The sequence below is a fragment of the Rhyacophila brunnea genome, unplaced genomic scaffold (genome assembly GCF_057557595.1).
Source record: "Rhyacophila brunnea isolate RB1 unplaced genomic scaffold, BYU_Rbru_1.0 scaffold_3, whole genome shotgun sequence".
NCBI lineage: Eukaryota > Metazoa > Arthropoda > Insecta > Trichoptera > Rhyacophilidae > Rhyacophila > Rhyacophila brunnea.
In genome coordinates this window covers 40,909,974-40,916,260 of record NW_028232965.1, presented here as the reverse complement: position 1 = coordinate 40,916,260, position 6,287 = coordinate 40,909,974, and the positions used below count along the sequence as shown (strand labels likewise).

At 32.4% G+C, this 6,287-nt stretch overlaps 1 protein-coding gene across 1 annotated transcript in view; it reads left to right on the top strand.

Moving 5' to 3' along the window:
* Positions 1-1,686: 1,686 nt before the first annotated feature.
* Positions 1,687-6,287, top strand: part of LOC147068364 (sialin) — a 128,317-nt gene continuing 123,716 nt past the window's right edge. The window contains exon 1 of the mRNA XM_085952796.1: positions 1,687-2,049. The gene's annotated coding sequence lies outside the window, so the exon portion shown is untranslated. The remainder of the gene's footprint in view (positions 2,050-6,287) is intronic.

Below are 6,287 nucleotides of genomic sequence, written 5' to 3'. Positions count from 1 at the left end.
ACCGATTTTTGGCAGCAACCCCAAGGGTGAAAAACCTTGCCAATGATCTACGAAGAAATATTTTAATTCATGGTAATTATTAAGAACTTTATGCTGGCATTTATAAATTTAGGAATCTTTTGAAAGAACTATTTCCACAATTAACAATAATTAATAATGTCTGAACGACTGGTCTCCTAAAACTATCCGATATCTATTTACTCATGCTTTACAAAATGGTTCCCCAACCCCATTATTTTTACATACAAATTTATTCACACAAAAATATAACGAATATGTACGTATATAATCAATGATTGTTTGTTATAATTTATAATAATAATAGAATGTACATTAAAATGAAGTCACACCACTCAGAAAGTTTGACCTTATCCCAGGTAGTTGATAAGTATTTCTACCTTTGATGAATTCTAATTAATCAATAAAAATTATAACGACATCATTAACAGGAGCGTACTAATATGTAACTTAAATTCTCCAGATTATCAATAAATTCAAAACTCCGCATAAATAAAGCACTGATGAGGCCAGTATTGTGCTACGGATTAGAGACGTGGATCATGGATCCCACGGGAGGAGGGCTGACAGGGCTCTAGCCTGGGGGCCTGGGCTCTGGGGGCCCCGGCGTGGCGGTTCGATCCGACAAGTGAAATAAGCACATGTAACAAAATTGTTCTAATATTAAAAAAGGCTATTTCACTTCCAAGAACATTAACATTTTGAAATATAAGGTTGTCTGATTTTTTTAATATTGTGTATCGATATGTCTCCACAACTCCATAATTCAAGTGGATTTATTCAACATTACAAAAATCGCTAAAAATAACTGAAAACACTACTGTACGACGTCACACTGCCATTAACGTTAGCGATAGGTAGAGGGGCCCGGTAAAGAATCTAGCCTGGGAGCCGCTTCAGGATGTGGGGGCCATGACGTGGATATTATGATTCTGCTGAATAATAATTAACTCTCAGTGATTCCTACAAGTTACACGTGTTTAAGTGCTGATTCTACACAAACTTTTTAATGATCATGACGTCATCGGATTTATTAGATCCCAACTTTTAAGCTACGTTTAAACCGGCCACGTATGGATGAACATACACCGACTGACGTTTAAGTGTCCAGAAAGAAGATAGGTTTCCGGAAGACTACGACGTCAGTGGCCATCAAGATCTACAAATCGATGTGTGAGTGCTAGTACTGATTGACTGGAAAGCGGAGGACCGGGCAATGTATAGTAGTTTGCTTGAAACTTCGAAGGTCCAACCCGGGCTGTTAGTACTAAGTAGTATTAAAACATGGTTATGGCATAATATAAGCCGTAAGTGGAAGGGATGGACACCTGAAGAAAGGAAGAAATTTTATCGATTTTTCCTTTTTCCTCAAGCTCTATTCACTTCGTAAGCCCTAATGATTATTATACATATTATTATTCTGTCGATTTTCTTTCATTGGAAAATCTTGACTGATGTTGAACGTTGAACGCAGCGGAAACACGCTGTGAACTATTTTTGTTCGTAGTGCATAGAAAAGCGAGATTTTAAACGTCAATATACCGTGTGATGGTTTCCACTTATGACTTTTCACGTCTTGAAAACGCACCCAGCGGCTCACGATTATTTAGTTTGAAACTGTCAGATTGCTAAATCGGTAACTTTTACATCAGTCGGTTTCGCGTTACGCTTGTGAACAGACGTCTCTTGAGCTTTCATCAAAAAGCTCTCTCGAAGTTTATTTTTTAAAACACCAACAAAATCTTATATATTATCTTTGGTAAACTTTTAAATCTTTAAAGAAAACTATCTTGTCTCAGCAGTAATTTCATATATAAAAATAATTTTAATATTAACTATAAAACAAAATAATTTCTTACGTATTTAATTAACTATTGTAAATTTATATAATATTTAAAATTTTAAACATCGTAAGAATACGATTAGATTAACTAATTATTATCATTTCATTCTCGGTGCATTTTCTGCTTACATAATAAGCTTTCAAAGCTCGGGTCACTATTAGTGCAAGAAGCTTCCAGTTATAAACGGGTAAGTTGTCTAATTTTATATATCACCAAATCATTATAAAATCTTAATATTGTTAAATTATAATTTTGTTATGATTTATTCTGAATAATCGAGTTTTTGATATAGTTGATAATTTCATTTATTTAACCAATAGAAAGATTACGTGATTTCATGTCATCTTATAGGATTTTCTATTCGATATATTAATATTAATAGGTAGATATATAATATGGATACATACAGTGCATAATAAGACATTTTTGAGCTATGTCAACCTGTTAAATTAATTAATGAATTATGTACTTCCATAGGTATTATGTGTTTTTATATTTATTAAAAAATCATCTTTGTTCGGTGTCACAAAGTTGTTTTGTCATTTTGGCAAGAGAGCACGTGGGTAAAGAGGAAGTCGGGAGAGATTTGAATCTGTGGTCTGGTTTATTTCCGACTTGTGAATCGTAAACGGTAACTTCGTGTTTGTTTTTATTTGTATACACACAAATGTTTGCGAAAAACAATTTTCATTAATTTTGTTGTTGTTGCACAGTAGTATGTGTTCATGCAATTACTAATATTAAGATATGGGTGTTTTTTTTAATGAAATTAATAATTGTCATGATATTTAAAGTAAATTTAATAATTATTTAACGATAAGTTATTGATTTAATTGCGATATTGTAACATTTTCCTCACTGAAATTGAGAACGAAATTTTCTCACTGAAAAGCACATTGTCAGTTTTGAAAAGGTAGGTACGCAGTTATTAACCCTTTAATCAAAATTTTATTTTTTGACATTTTGTGTTAAGTATTTACATGAAAATGTCGATACCAGTCAATGTTTGTTTGAATAATATCCACAGAGTCTATTAATGTACATTTTATTGTAAGTAAGTTACTTAGAAAATTATATTTCCTCTTTCTTATATTACTATGTATTACTGACGTACCCTTTGCTATGTTGTGGGTAGTTTATATAATGAGGGATGTTCGTTAATTTATCTGCATAATAATCTGTATGGAAGGATTTATGCGGGTCGAAACAAGTCCGTGCATGCTGGAACTTGTATTGGCTAGACTTGCATCATGGCAATCGTATTCGAGCGAGCCATGGGTGTAATGCCGGGTCCACACTGGCAACATGTCGCCGGCGACCTCGTTAAATTTTACAATGAGTATGATAATTATCGTAAAATTTAACGAGGTTGCCGGCGACATGTTGCCAGTGTGGACCCGGCATAATAATGATGTACCTAGCTTACTAAAAAAATATTTGATTCATTTGGCTGTGTAGGCGACTCATTTAGGTATTGGATTGGTATCGTTACTTTCAAATAATGAAACTAACACCGTTCCAAAGTTATTTGATGAAGAATATTGTACGAAGAATTGAAGAAGAATGTCGTTGTATTAATTTTATTTTGTCATATGGATGACTAAAGGTTTTCCGAATAAGTAGGTGAGTAGTTGAAGAAATGGACATCTCGTTATGTAGGTATATAGTAGTAGCGAAGGTCGGAGGTAGGCTTTTAAGATCCGCCATAAATTTTGCACATTAAACTTTGTTGTATTTATTTTGTTTTTATTGAATAATGACTACAATTTACAAATAGTATTGATAAGTTTTTTTTTAAATCAATTAAGCCCTGCCTAACCGAACCAGGATAGTTTTGGTGTATGTTGGGCAATACAAAATTTTGCACACTTTTTCATTCATACTTATTTGTTTTCGTCGGATTAAGAATACATAATACATAATATAGAATACATATTTCATTTTTTTAAATTCATTAAGCCCTGCCTAAACCAAACTATAATAGATACAAAATATAATTCTATTCATAAAATATTCAAATATATGTATGATTTAATTGCATAATTTTAGATATTTTATAGATTGACAAGTAATTTTGAATATTATCTATTATAGCTTGGTTTTCGTAGGCAATTGAATTTTAAAAGCTAACCAACACCATCTGTAAATTGTAGTATTATTTCAATGAAAACAAATAAGTATGACTGACAAAGTTTAGTGTGCACTATTTATGGCGGATCTTAACAGCCTACCTCCACCCTTCGCCACTGGTAGGTAGGTATATAGTTTGTAAAGTAATTCATAAACATTGAATGTTCATTAACAATAATTATTGGACACAATTAAATTCTATGTACCTATCTACTGCAGGCAAAAATAGTGCACCATGCACTATTATGAGAAAATATTGAAAAATATTTTTTTTTATGTGCTATCGCTGAGGTACCACCATAAATACATAAAATAAAATAACACTCGTTGTAGCTATTCGATTTGTGAATGCTCGATATAAATAAATATACCTACTTAGCAACTTCGTACAGGAATCATATTTTTCATGACCTAATTTCGATTTTCAAATAAAAACATAAGTATTCGAATTTCATTTCTAGAATCTGTAATTTTTTTCGGTAATTCATCTGTTTTTAGGTATACTTAGGTATACAACTTTTCAAATATAATATGAAACACCAGTCGATATTTTACAACGTTTTTATTAGGTCGTATTCTTGTTTGTCCGGTGGTTGTTTATCCAGTACAAATCTTGTAATCGATTGTTAACTAACTTCCCGACTAGCAAGACATTTGAAACTTTTAGAATATATCAGAACACGATGTCAATGCATTCTTTTAATACTTTTAGCCATCTTTAAGTAGAATTGAATTCATTTTCAGTTAATTCTGTTTTGTATGAAAAGTTATTTCGGAAGAAATCCGTAAAAATTAAAACACTATTATTGGTTCCTAGGGGTCTGGGCACCTAGCAACTAAATTATTAATATATAGGTACATGCGTTACTATGGAATTCAATATGAAATGTCAAAATGACATTTCAGTATTCAATATTTATTCTGTATTTCTATCAAGTACAAATTTTTTTGACTGTTTAAGCTAGTCAAGCCAAATTTATATGATTCAACAGAAAATTTAAAAACGTTGTATATAAAAAGTTCTTTTTATCTTGTAATTATTTATTATCAAACATGTGAACACGATTAAACCTATGAAATATAATGTGACAGATTCGATATTCTTAAGTTGATAAACATTGAAAGGTTAACAGCGGACGATGCAAGTGTCAGCTATTTACTTAGGTACCTACTAGTTACTGCATCGTCTGCCTCGAACGTGATTCATTTCCTCAGCTAATAGATTGTGGAAACCTGTTGAGTGCCATTCGTCAAGTGGTTGTTTTGTTGTGGTAGATGCTCGCACTATAAATAGGTTTTATGGCGATTCCGCGTAACCAGAAAGTCTGCTTCAAGTACCTACATCTGCAACAGTGGTGTATCTTAACCTCATTGAGTGTATCTACTTTTAGCAACCATAATTATATTAACGTCACATTAGCAAGATACAAAGATATCGCCAGTAAAATAAAAAATAGCATAATAGGTATATTATGACATAATTAATTGGGACTGCTACTAAATATTAGCAGATTAGAGAAACGCATGTGACATCTGAAGAAATAGTCAAGTATATAGGTAGGTACACAGAATTTAAGTAAATATATCTTTTTTTTTCGACCGTGTCCGATCCTAATAGGATCATAATATGGGCTTCCATAGAGTAGAGATTTGTATTAACAGATTTTGTTTTTTATGAGAAATGGATGTCAGCCACTTGCTCAACCTATTAGGTCCATACCCTGACTCACACAAATTGAAAAGCAATATGTGTACTTGCCAGACCCAGGATTCGAACCTGAGACCCACGGCGTGATAGTCCAACGCTCAAACATATCGTAAAATACGGTAAAATCAACACGAATTTCGATTTAAATTCAAACTAAATAGAATAAGCACTTATCTGCAATCTTGAATTCTATGTACAAATAATATATATTTACTGTGGGCGAAAGGAAGAAGGTGATATGTCCTAAAAATCGAAAAATGAGTCAAAGATGGCATATGCAAAAATGAGAAAAAGGTTAAATCAAATCAACACCTCTGAATTTATCAAATTCCATACAAAAACATTGGAAATCCTATACAAAATGGTCTAAAAAATAATTTTCCTTTGGTTGTCCTGAAAAGTAGCGATTTAAGACTTAACGCCTTCTTCCTTTCGCGCACAGTAAAAAGTAGGTAGTAGGTACTTGATTATTTTGACAGCAGTCGGTTGTGTTTCTCAATTCTGCCACAATTTAGTCGTGTCACCATTCAATTAATTGCTGATTTGAGATCTACCCTGTTATGCCACAGCAGACTAAGCCAGTTGCC